This window comes from Pteropus medius, unplaced genomic scaffold (assembly GCF_902729225.1).
Source record: "Pteropus medius unplaced genomic scaffold, Ma_sr-lr_union100, whole genome shotgun sequence".
Lineage (NCBI taxonomy): Eukaryota > Metazoa > Chordata > Mammalia > Chiroptera > Pteropodidae > Pteropus > Pteropus medius.
Window position 1 is genome coordinate 3,377,405 of NW_024354500.1, and position 13,896 is coordinate 3,391,300.

The window sequence follows — 13,896 nt, forward strand, 5'->3', positions numbered from 1 at the left end:
AACAAACATATAAATTTGAAATAAAGACAGATAAAGTGACAATCTGTATTGGAGCCTGAGGTGAAGGGAAAAATCACTAACTGCCCAATTATCTCATTCTAATCCAACTCCTGAAATAACAGTAACACCAGCAATTCTCGTACTTTACATAATTTGGTTATATTTCTGAACTAGAAGAAATTCAATATCATAAATAAATGCGCCCCTTTATATTAAAAAAACAGCCTTCTACAAAGTATTTTCATAGGCCATAATTTCATTGTTAGAGAAATTTTCATATACGGCATTCAATGGCATTTGGTATGGGACAAAATTATTCAAACTTTTAGAAACACAATAGTGAAAGGGATTTCCAGGCATTACTCTCCAAGTCAGAAGTATTAAGTCACTTTTTTATATGTGGTATTTTTAAAAGATTGAACAAATTATAATGAATAGGGATCTACAACCTTATGATTGAAGATAACACAGACAAAAGTTTTAAATAATAATCTTTATTTTTAATTTGTTAATTAAATGAGCCCTTACGATTCAAGCACTGTTTCAGTATTGAACATACAGTATTGGGCCTTAGACACAAAACTTTTTGCTCTCATGGATTTTATATTTTTGTGGAGGGGAGGGACATAAATAACATAAAGGAAACATCTAGTAAATTAATAGTAATAATTAGTAAAGAGAAAAACTCATTGAGAATGTTAGGTACAAAAAAGTTCATAATTCAAATAAGAAGGCCAGGGAAGGACATCCTGAGAAGTGATATTTGTGTAAAATTCTGAAAAAAGCAAGGGAAAGGATCATAACGATATAGGAAAAAAATCATTCCTTCAGGGAGAAGACCTAGAGCAGAGGTGTGAGAGAGAATCATGCCTCGCAGGTTCAAGAAGCAGCATAAAAGCCAATGTGACTAGATCCAAGTGAGAAAGGTAGAGGAAAACTGGAATGAGTTTAGAGACTAGGAGTGCGGGTGAGGGAGCAGAGCATATGGCTGTTAAGAACTTTGTCGTTACTAAAAATGAGATGGGGAGACATTTGAAGGCTTGAAGCAGAAAAGCAACATCATTTGGTATTAGTTTTAACATGTTCATTCTGCCTTTTTGTGTTGAGACTAGATTACAAAGCACCTGAAGCAAAACTATTTCTATGCCATAGATAGGAGATATTGGTGGCTTAGGCCAAATTAGAGTAATTAGAGGTGGTGAGAAGTAATAGAATTCTGAATTTTGAAGACGGAACCAACAAGATGTAGTTATTAAAGTATTGGATTTGGAGTTTTTAGAAAAGTAAATGAATCAAAGACGATATCAAACATTTGATCAAAACAATTTTAAGAATCAAGTTGCTATGACCAGAGGAGCTGGTTTGTGAGGGAATCTCAGAAGCTCAGTTTTGGCTATTTTATTTTTGAGATGACATTCAAATAGAGGCTTCAATAGGTAGTTGTATATTGTTGTAGGCTAAATAATGGCCTTTCAAAGATGTTCATATTTTAATCCTTAGATCTGTGAGTGATATCTTATGTGGAAAAAAGAAAGACTTTATAGATGTGATTAAGAATCTTGAGATGGAAGGATTATCCTGGATTATCCATATGAACCCAATGTAAGCTTAAGGGTTACATTGTAATACAAAGTTGTGGCTATGAGCTAAAGAATGCAGGCAACTGCCAGAAGCTGAAAATTCAAGGAACAAATGGATTCTTTCGTAAAGTCTCCAGAAGGCAAGCAACTCGACTGACGCTGCGATGTCAGATTTGTGACCTTCAGAACTGTAAAAGAAGAAATCTGTGCTACTTTAAACTTGTCTGTAGTAATTTGTTACAACAGCAATTGGAAACAAATATATATATGTATATATATATACATATATACAAATAAATATATATATGTATATATATATACATATATACAAATAAATATATATATGTATATTTGGAAACTATATATATAGTGTTCAGGAGAAAGGTAGGCTGGCAATATAAATTTGGGCATATAGATATATTGTTAGGTGTGATCATTGGAAGAGTAAAGAGAGATAGATTAGAAAGGACATCCAAGGGAATGAGCCCTGGGACATGCCAACACTTAGAGGTTGTGGAGGGTGATGAGGTAAAATCCTAAAAAAGTGGGTACAGGAGAAAATAGAAAAGGAGAAATTAAGAAAGTATAGAGAAATCTCTCAAGGAATTTTGCTGTCATGGAGGAGAGAAATGGAGATGTCCTAGAGGGAAATATGAGGACAAGAGATTATTTTTTAATGATGAGAGTAATAAAAACAAATTTTATGTAGCTACAACCAACCAACCAAGTAGTTCTCAGTGCTACATGAAGAACTGACAAAGATGAGAATGAGGAGAGAATTACTGGAACAGCATTTACCCTTAAATAGGAAAGAAGGCATGGGAGCTATTGTACAAGTGAGAAAATAGCTTTGGCCAGAAACATGTTCAGCTTATATAGAAACGAGGAGGAAGGTAGAGTGCACGGGCACAGATGTGGAATGTTGATAGATTTAGTAGTATTAGTCTCCAAAAGCCTTTTTCTGATTGCTTCAGTTTTCTTGGTAAAGAAGAAATAAAGTCAACAGATGAAGATGCGGGGAAGGAATGAAGACATTAGAGGGCTGAAAAGGAAACGTGTGTCCTTTGATATGATACTTCCTCTATTATTCTCCTCAGATTTTTACCTCTGCTGAAAACTCTCTTATGAATATAGTATTTTTATAGACTCTGTTCAGAAGTTTTAGGTTTACAATAACATTAAGAGGAAGGTACAGAGATTTTCCATATGCACCCCGCTCCCACACATGCATAGCCTCTGCCATTATCAACATCACTAACAAGAGTGGTACATTTTTTTTTTTTTTTTTTTTTTTTTTTACCAAGGTTGAGCCTAAATTGACACATCAAACTTAGCTAAAGTCTATAATTTACTTGGTGTTTTACATTTGTTGAGTTTGGATAAATTCATGACATATATCCACCATAATAGTATCACGCAGAGTTAGTAATCCTGTTTTTTCTTTTTCATCTCATCTCTGCCACCCCTGGCACTAACCCTTTTTATTGTCTCCACAGTTTTGTTTTTTCTAGAATGTCGTATACATTAGTTGAAATCATATTGTATGTAGCCTTCTCAGATTGGCTTCTTCTGTTAATACTACGCATTTAAGGTCCCTCATGTCTCTTCATGGCTTGATAGCTCATTTCTTTTTAGTGCTGAATAATATTCCATTGTCTGGATTACAACAGTTTATTTACCATAACCTACTAAGGATATCCTTGTTGCTTCCAAGCTTTGGCAATTTTGAATAAAGCTTTTGAATAAACATCCATGTGCAGGTTCTTGTGTGGACATAGGTTTTCAACTACTTTGGGTAAATACCAAGGAACAGGATTCCTGGCTTATATGGTAAGAGTATAATAGGTTTTATTTAAAAAAAAAAATTGCCAAACTGTCTTCTACAATGGCTGTACCACTTTGCATTCTGACCAGCGATATATACAAATTCCTGTTGCTTCACATTCTCTGCAACAATTAGTGAAGTCAGTGTTCCAGATGTTTGTCATTCTAATAGATATGTAGCGGTATCTCATTATTGTTTTAATTTATATTTCCCTGATGACATATAATGTGGATCATCTTTTTATACGTTTATTTACCATGTCTGTATCTTCTTTGGGTAGGTGTCTGTTAAGGTATTTGGCCCATTTTAAAATCAGATTGTGAATCTCAAAGTTTTTTTTTCTTTGTATATTTTTGATAACCGTCCTTCATTAGATGTGTCTTTTTATTCTAGTCTATTTTTTTTCTTCTCATTCTTTTAATACTGTCTCTCACAAAGAATTTTTTAATTTTAATGAAATCCAGCTTATTTTTTTCATGGATCATATTTTTGGTATTGTATCTAAAAAGATATCATCATACCCAAGGTCATTTAGATTTTCTCCTGTGTTATGTTCTAGGAGTTTTCAATTTTGCATTATACATTTAGGATTATATAATTCATTTTGAGTTAATTTTTATTTAATTCTTGAATTATAGAGTTTTGGAACCAACTCAACTGAAGAGCATACTCTCATACTTGATTCTGTTTCTACTTTCTTCTCCTGTTTTTTCTGCTTCTTTCATCCTCTCCCACTTTCCATATTTCCATTATTCTTCCTCTTTTTCTCTCATTTTGTTTATACTCTACCACATTTAACCTTGTGGTCTATTGACATAAATGTGTTTTATTTTGTATTCAAATAGTTTTGAGGCCTTTTAAATTAATCATTATTAAATGATTGACTGGTTGAAGAGGATTTTTATTTATACTTAAATAATATAGAGTAGGTAAAAGTAACTAGAAAATAATCCTTCAGAGAATATTTATATAATACATAGTAAAATAAAAACTGTAACAGAAGCAAGTATTATCATGAAAAATACCCTATTTACTTTTATACAGAATTAATAAATCTGGTACTCTTAAGAGTAAAAGACAAATTTTCTAGCTTACATTTGGCATAAGAAGAATTTTCCAAGGGTTTCTTAAGTCTGTTTGAATGAAATTTATTCTATCACTAATTATTATGGGAGACATGTATTATACATTAATTAAAATTAACTCATGCCAGAGAGATCAGATTCCCCTGATTCTATATTCAGAGATTTGGTCAAAGGAGTGCTGAGACAGATTTTGCACAATAAAATTATAGGAAAAGTAATGTAATTACAATTTTTAAAAATGTATATGGTGTAAAGTGTGCTCTACTAAGATACCAAATGGATATAAAATTATTTCCATATTTTTGGCACATATAGTTCTGTTTTAATCTATATAATACTAATACTACAGAGTTGATAGCTCTAATGTTTATATTATTGCAAAAACATAATTTTCATACTGAAGACTATATATACCTTGATGGATATTTAAAAAGTCATTAAAATTTCAAAGTGCATTGTCATTTAGGTTGTCTTCGGAACATTTTAAAGAGTCGTGCATTTATTAAAAGTGCATTATCAGAATCGAATTCCTCAAATTGGTATCTGTTCCTCAGATTTCTCATTTTATTATATACTGACCGGGAAAAAATTAAAGTAGAGAGATAACTCATAATACATATATTCAAATAGCATAGGGTACTGGTTCAAGTGTGATGCAATGTTATCTGGCCCTGAATTGGGATAGTGAGGAACCATCACTTCATGTACACTGACTATTGTTATCGGTGTGAATTAGACTGTTTTAGTTAAACTTAACTATAACTAAGGTGTATTTGGTTAGCATTTGTACTATTTGAGTCAGGAATCAATAATAGTACTTAATATTGTTATTGAAAGATGTATGGGCAGGAATTATTAATTGTCATTAGGGATGTTTTCAATACTTTTTATCAATGAGATGAGTCATGTTAAACGACATGATTTGGCTAGAAAGATTTTACCTGTTCCCCACACTTTCATGTTATCATATAAGAAACTAGCAATTCTAACATTCTCACACATAGGGAGCCCCACTAAATGGATACTGTTCCAACCAATCTGACTAGAAGTTTGCCCAATCCTGTCATCAGAATACTGCTACCTCTACCTCAGAGTGAAACTTCCTACCAAGGTGCTTCCTAGAATGTGTCAGGACAGAGAGTGAGATTGAGATCTTCACTAAGCCTATATGAACAGATTGCTTGGCTGTTTTGCATTGGCTTTCTAGACAATGTTTGTATCTTTATCAGAATTTGGAATAAGACTTACAGTTATTGTAACATACCAGCTGGCATTGAGATCCTGGGAGAGAAGATGCATAGCTCCTATCCACCTCTAACTGCCGGAGGCTACCAATATTTACACAAAGTACCCAACAGTTGCTGAACAGCTAAATTGGCTTGGGTCTATTCAACACAATCAGATAAGAAGAAAATCTTGAAGGTGCTATGCAAATCACTAAAGTTTGGGAAGCATAAACAAATTTTCCAGTATGTCTTCTATAACCAAGGAAGTGTCAATTTCCTTTTGAGACAATTTTATGAACACAAATCCTAATTGTACTTAGATCAGAGGTCAACTAATAACTAGAATGGAATATATTTTAAAATCACAAGAATTTCCAATCACAACATGTTTTTTTCTGGGCTGGAACTAAACTGAGTTTAGATAGAGCGAAACATTTTTTCTTTTCTTCTTTTTTTCATTTATTTATTTTTTATTTCTATTTTTGTCAGTCTCATACAGCATTCTAACTAGAGGGGCAAAGTGTTTTATGTGAACTGTCTATGATCACATATGTGGAGAGGTAATGATCCTAGAAAGATATTTATTTGTCAAAGGAGGCATTGATCCTGGTTTATTGTTTTATTCCTAATCTCACATAAGTCCTTTGTGCAACCTAGCAATCATGATACTCTTCATAATCCACTCTTCCATATGACTAGTTCATATTACTTCCTCTCTACAACCATCAACATCCACTCCCACCCTTACTCACTGATAAAACTGATGCATTTGGAGTAGAACTTCCACATGTTCCCTATCACATCTACAATCTACATGCATCTATGCAAATATGCCATTTTTCTTTATGTTACTATAGATTATCTTAGCCAAGGTCATGGTCTCTATTAACACACTAGAATCCATCCTGTTTTATCTACTTGATCCATCCTGTTTTATCTACTTGATCTCATCATTCCAGCAATTTTCTCCTTTTTTTTTCAAAATTACATTTTTTTTTCTATTTTACTGGATTCTTTATACCCATTCTTATTTTTCCTATTCTAAAAGCAAATTTCTCTTGATTCTGGTATTTAACACAATAGTCAAATAATGTTCATTTATTTGACCCATTAGCAACATTTAACACAACTGCTTACTTCTTTTTTCTTGGAGAATGTCTTTCACTTTACTTGTAGGAAACCAAATTGCTTTTTATTTTTTCCTTTCTCCTTACCTTACAGGCCTCTAGTTCTCAAGACATCTAAATAGGTATCTAAAAATTAACATGTCCCAAACAGAACTTTTTTGTACTTTTAAACCTGATCTTCCTTCAGTCTTTCCCATCTAAGAGGTGGCAAATTCATACTTCCAATTACAAGATAAGTTTTAATGTCATCCTTGATTCTTCTGTTTCTCTCATACCCTATATTTGATCTGTCAGCAAATTCTGTTGCTCCACCTTCAAACTAGAGCTAGAATGTGACTATAGTATTAATACCACCTTCCTAGAAAAAGACATCATTATCTCTTACCTAGTTAGTGCACACATTTTCTAATTTTCACCTTTCCTCATTTACTTTGTGAAGTTTATTCTGAGAGTAGCAGCCAACTACAATCCTTCATAGGACTGTACAGGATTCTATCTCATAGACTTTCTACTTAATAGATTAACAGCTAAAGTCTTTGTAGTAGTCTCTAAGACCTTCTATGATCTGATCACCCAATTCCTCTCTGCCCACATCTCCAGCTGGGCTTCTAGTCACTCACTGTGTCTATGTCTCATAGGTCTCCTGACTCTTTCTTGATAACACTAAGCATGCACTTGACTCAGGAATCATTTGCTGTTCCCTCCACCTGGACCCCTCCCTCCTGCCCCTCCCAAGTTATACACATGGCTCATTTTCTTAAACTTTTAAGTCTTTGCTCAAATATCACCATCTAGAAGACTCTCTTTTGTCAGCCTTTTAAAAAGTGCAAATACGTGCTCAACTTCCAAATCCACCTATCCCTCTTTCTAAATTTTTATCCCTAGCATGTAATACCTTCTCATATACTGAGAATTTTGCTTTTTTATTTTATAATCTTCTCTGAACTCAGGAATCTAAGATCAATGAGAAAAGGTTTCTCTCTTTTTTTCTTTCTCTCTTTCTCTTTCTCTTTTCCTTCCTTCCTTCCTTCCTTCCTTCCTTCCTTCCTTCCTTCCTTCCTTCCTTTCTTTCTTTCTTTCTTTCTTTCTTTCTTTCTTTCTTTCTTTCTTTCTTTCTTTCTTTCTTTCTTTCTTTCTTTCTTTTTCTTCCTTCCTTCCTTCCTTCCTTCCTTCCTTTCTTTCTTTCTTTCTTTCTTTCTTTCTTTCTTTCTTGTACACACATTTAATCTTAATATATACCTTTTAATATAGGTACTATTACCCTCTTCGTTTTCTAAACAAGATACTAAAGCACTGTAAGTTTAACTACATTACTCCAGACCCGAAAACTTACAAGATGTAGAGCTGAGATTCAAATCTAGGCAGGCTGAAACCACAGTCCATGCTCATAATTAGTACTTTATTTTGTTTACTGATTAAGAGTGCCATAACAGGTGTTCAAATATGTTAAACGGATTATCTGCATCGTATGGGTGGCATGTTCTGCATTGTCTGGAAGCATAAGCTGTTATTATATTGTCTCTCTCTACGTACAATGTGCAAATTCCCTTTTTAGATTCTACAAGGTAGTGGTCACTGGAAAGAAAACCCACTGCACTTATGTATTTCAGGAATCTTTTGCTGAATTCAGAAGAGCTAAACCTATATTAAATACTGAGGCCACTAACCACATGTAGCTATTGAGGACTTGAAATGTGGCTGATCTGAACTAAAATGTGAATAAACGTTAATAACTACACACCAGATTTCAAAATTTAGCATTAAGAAAATAATGTAAATTATTTCATTAATGTTTTTCATATTAACTATGTATTGAAAAGGTAATATTTGGGGGTTATTGGATCTAATAAATATGTTATTAAAATTAAATTTATCTGTTTCTTTTGCTTATTATTTTTACTTAAAAAATTGAATTGTGTTATATGACTAAAATTTGGTAAATTGATATTTAAATTGTTAACATCTCTACACAGAGAAGATAGAGTCTTGATCTCTGAACTCTAAAGAAATTAATTATGGCCTGCATGTGTTTTACAGTGCAGTCAGTATATATTGACTATTTCACACAATCTCTCTCCAGCATTACAGATTGGATATTAACATCACATCTGGAAGAATATTGAGGATTTCTGCAAGGCTATGTTTAGTTTATTTTCCAGAAACATATATGGTTTGAGACAAGAAGCAATATCTCGTTCATTTACAAAACTAAGAAAACTAAGGGATGAGATTTTTTTTGACATAAATATATGCCAGCTGTCTGACAATCATTTATGTCATTAATATTTCAAGTAAATATTAGTTAGTAAATATTAGTAAATATTAGTTACTTGAAATATTAGTTACTTAGTTTTATTAGTTACTTAGTTTTCTTTGTATAATCTGAGAGCAAGTAGATTCGTCTGTGGCATTTTTAAAACTTTAGACTATATATAATTTCTTCCTTGAAAAATAATCAAAATGAAATTAGACATCATGTGCAGAAGTGTTATACCGAGATGACGACAATAGAGGCCAGCAAAGCACTAGGCTTTGTAATTCCACAAGAAATTGTCTTGACACTGGGAAGAAAATCCCAGCAATGCAAATATGTGTGCCTTATTCAATTCTAGTTATATATCAGAATACTTTATTTTCATTTAGAAAAGAAAAAAGCTTTTAGAAATAAAAGTGTTTGGCACAAAAACTAAAGATCATATGTGAGCTCTGAGCATATGGTTAAAATTTAAACTTTCTGTTGTTAGTGTGAGTTTTTACTGTTTTATAATAGAGACTTTGGGGATATACGTATTTTTAAATTTATCTCCAATTTTTTTCCTATGACCTTTGAACACTAATAAAATAGAATCTAGTCACCTTCTATGAATCCCTTTTATAGCAATACAATGAAATATGTACAGTTCATTTACTGTACAATTTTTATGAGTTGGAGTAATCAATTAAGAGGAGGAGCATATTCTTAGTTCATGAAAACTTCTTTTTTTGTCCACAGATCTGCCTCTCAAAATGAGTTTAACTGAATTTTGTTGGTGTTTTAGAAGAGTGAAGAGTGGATTTTTAACAATTATTAGCTTGTTATAGATTATTTTTCAATATAATTTATAACTGTATAATATAGGCTTATTTACTTTTGCCAAAATAAATGTTGGCAAAAAATACTGAGCCAGACTAATTAGATTAGTTTTTGAAAATATGAGTCTATTTTCATCTCAAAAATTTTGGACAGGTCAATGGAACAACCTTCAAAGCATAACAGCTGAAAAGAAGGTTTTAGGTAAAAAAAACAAAACAAAAAACCATAAAAATCTGTTCAACACATGGCAGATCTAACTGAATGGATAATAAGAAAATGTTTTGTTTTGTTTTGTTTTTTTAATTTGGGATTTTTTATATACCTTCCTGATTTCAATAGTGATAAACTTTGGAACCACAAATGCTGAAGAATTGAAGTTCTCTACAGTTCTGCCAAATGTAATATATAACATAGTAATTTTACTTAAGTCTTATTTTACTCACATAGGTTATTTTATATTGGAGTAGGAATGAGGGAATGACCTTGGTCACAGGCTCAGAGTGAACTGTATGACCTTATTCCATTCAAAGTCTTTGCTCTTCAATCAAAATACACAGAGGACAACACATAGAAATATGAGCTTACATTTATGTTAGAAAGAAAAAAGGGCAAAATTCAGTTAATTTTAGTATGAATACATTTTTAACCAATATACTGAATAAGAAATTATGCAAAATATTTAATTAAATATATTTTTGCCTCATATAGTAAAATACTAGGCACTATGACTGCCCTAACCATATGTCATAAAAACATTATCATGTACATTATTATGTATCATGGTACATAAATATTCATTTATGTATACCCTTGTAAATCATTTAATGCTATCTACCTTCAGTTCATTTTCTGTCGATCCTCTTACTCTTCATGAAGTCAGAATATTATGTGTATAGAAATGAGACATTTAAATAATCTTTTATTTTATTAACTTTACGTTAGTGATTTCAGTAATTTTCTAGGAAATAGCTAGAATATTATATGCTCTTTATCGCCCTTCCTTTGATAGGGAAATGTCATATGGAAGCCTCAGTTTGCAAACTGCACGTATTACAGTTATGATGCACTTGAATCAGAACCAGGAAGACTTGCATATCATGTGTCCCAATAATAAACATAAAGTAATTGTTTATAAATTAGTGTGGCTTTACTTTAGTCATATGAAGAAAATTTATAAGTATTTTATGATAAACCATTATTTAAATGGTCTTCACCTATTGAGTTGAGTGAGAATAAAAGTCACTCAAGATCTCTAGATCAAAACCTGAAAACCAATTAAAAAAAGTCACTTATTTACTTGTGAATTGAACTAGTCTTAGAGTAGTGAATTAGGACCTGGGGCTTTTATACAGCAAACTTTACATTCATTGAAATTTTTATTCTTGAGGTTTCCTTACTCTGTATGTGTATATATTTTAACATTAATATTTTAAAGACAAATAAATGACCAGTAGCATAGTCATAATGTAGAAATAAAAGTAAATATAAAAAATGACTAAGAAGTATAAAAAAAGTGAACCTATATCTTCGAGGTAAGTCAGTTTTGCTACTTCTTTATTCTACCTGGAGCTCAAGAACAATGACCTTTGAACTGGGAATGAGCTTATTCACCTGAAAATGCCCATAGGGTGAATAGTTCAACAGACTGTAATACAGCATTTTGATATATTTGGAACCAAGATCAATAAAGAACTTTTTAAGTGTTTCACTAGAGGCATTAATGAGGCTGTTATCATTGAACAGTTTCTCTGGGTAACTCCCAAAGTGCTAATAACATAATAACATAGAATGAAATCCTAATAGAATAATAATTTCAGCTAGCAACCCAGAATAGAAACTAAAATTTAATATGAGTGCTATGGGGTCATTTGTGTAAGTATTCTGAAGAAGTCAAGCACTTGTTTGCATTAGTTACCAGAATTCCATAAGCTTCCAAAAAGTAAGCAGAATGCCAATTTATTTAAAATAGTTTCTGCCAAATATCCACTTGACTAACCCTCTCGCCTCCCTCAAAGCTTTGCTTAAATCTCATCATCCCATTAAGGTGTAACCGACAAATGTATTTACCACTGTGCTCCCTACTCTTCTAGCCTCCATAACCATCTTGCCTTATGATTCCTATCTCCTTGCTCTATTTCCCCATTTTCTCCACCATACCACTATAAGACATGAATTTCCAAAAAAGTATGACTTCTGTTAAATGTTGCACCTTTCAGAATAGTAAGTATGGAATGTGAATATATTAATGGGATGACCATTTTCCAGGTTGGGACTCAGGTATCTCTAATAAGTTGTCCACCTAATTTAACCTTCACCTGTTTCAAACTGGAATACTTTCTTCTAACATTATTGCTGATTTCCTTTCTCTTTCTGTAACTGTAATATATTTGAGCAGTCTGTTGTATTTTTAGAAGCAACATTGAGAAATTTTAGTTACATAAGTATTTAATATATATCTAATATATAGTTAATACAGATATATAAGTATTTAATAATTATTAAAAACACTTCTAGAGAAAATATTACTAATAGAGAAGAAAATACGCTTTCTCCCATGACCCAAAGCCATTTATTGTTAACATTTTAGTGTGCCTCTTTCCATTAGTTCCGTTCTACTTATAATTTGATATCTTATTTTATGTTGTTATTTTTAAACATAAAATTATAGCACAAGTACTGCCTAAATTATCATGAGGTCTTCAGCATCTTAATTTTTAATGGCTGCATATTACTGCACAAAATGTACATTCTGAATTTGACTCCCTCATTTCCTTATTTTGGTTTGTAATTTGCCAGGAGAGGTTCTAGGTCTGCAGTCATCTTTAGTTCTAGTCTAGGGTAATCATCATGCTCCTCAGAATTTCAGTAATCTCAAAGGATCAGGTATTCGAAGCCAAGAAAAAAAATACATTTGTGTTTACTTCTTGCCTATTGGAGAATCTACACTTTAATTTATTTCTAGAGTCTATAAAAGTTTATTTATCTTACCCTCTCGATGTAGATTTGTTTTTGAAAATTTTCTAAATTTTGGACAGAAATTCAGATAGGGCATATTTTATCCTGTCTTCTCACTGCATTTTAAAGATAATAAATCTCTTTTAGATATTGTTTAAAAAGGTTTTGATATTATTATTCATAATTGCTTTTTCTCTGTAGTGCAAATCAACATTGTCTCATTGCATGGTTGTTGAAATGTATACCATAATTACAGTCCCCAGTGACCTTTCAAAAATCTTTCCATGCAGCCATTGACTTACATGGAATCTTTCATTAATGTGTTATGTAACTAAATGTAACCCACTATTTATTATTTATGTTTAATATCTTAGTGTAAAACTATTAATGTGATAGGAATAAATATTTTATAGTGATTAAGATAGCACTTTTAAACCCAGCAAACCTTTCTTAATCCCTTTTTTGTTTTGTAGAACTATCAGTCCTACAGTTTTTAGTTTAATGTATACATTTACCAAACTCTTTACATTCCCTCAGAGAGCTGATAATAAGATCCATTCAGGTAAAACTATTCAGAAGATCCTTTCATAGAAGTGTTTAACATGGCCAGGTTAAGAAGACTCATTCCATTTGTGCATGACCTTTTTATTCCACAGTGTCAACAATACAATTACATTGGTCTGGGTGATTCATGAGAAAAATTAAAGCATTGAATAAAATGTTATTGTAGTCATTACCAGTCATTGTAAGTAAGCATTTTGACAGCATTATGTAAGTATTATGCAACATAAAGTTAATGGGGAAACAATATTTTAACCATGTTGCTGCTTTGTTATTATTTACACATACAGATTTCTTTTGGTGTTTTGAGTGGTAAAATGAGTATAATGTATTATTGAAATCATTACTACAGAGTAATAATTTCTCATACTGTGTTTAGGATGCATGCCCAATTCCTCAGGTCACTAACTTAGAATGATTGTATTTGCTGGAATATTCCAGCTCCAATCTGCCTAGTTCTTTCA

At 32.0% G+C, this 13,896-nt stretch overlaps 1 pseudogene; it reads left to right on the forward strand.

Moving 5' to 3' along the window:
* Positions 1-13,896, forward strand: part of LOC120595028 (RNA-binding protein EWS-like) — a 136,457-nt pseudogene that overhangs the window by 844 nt on the left and 121,717 nt on the right.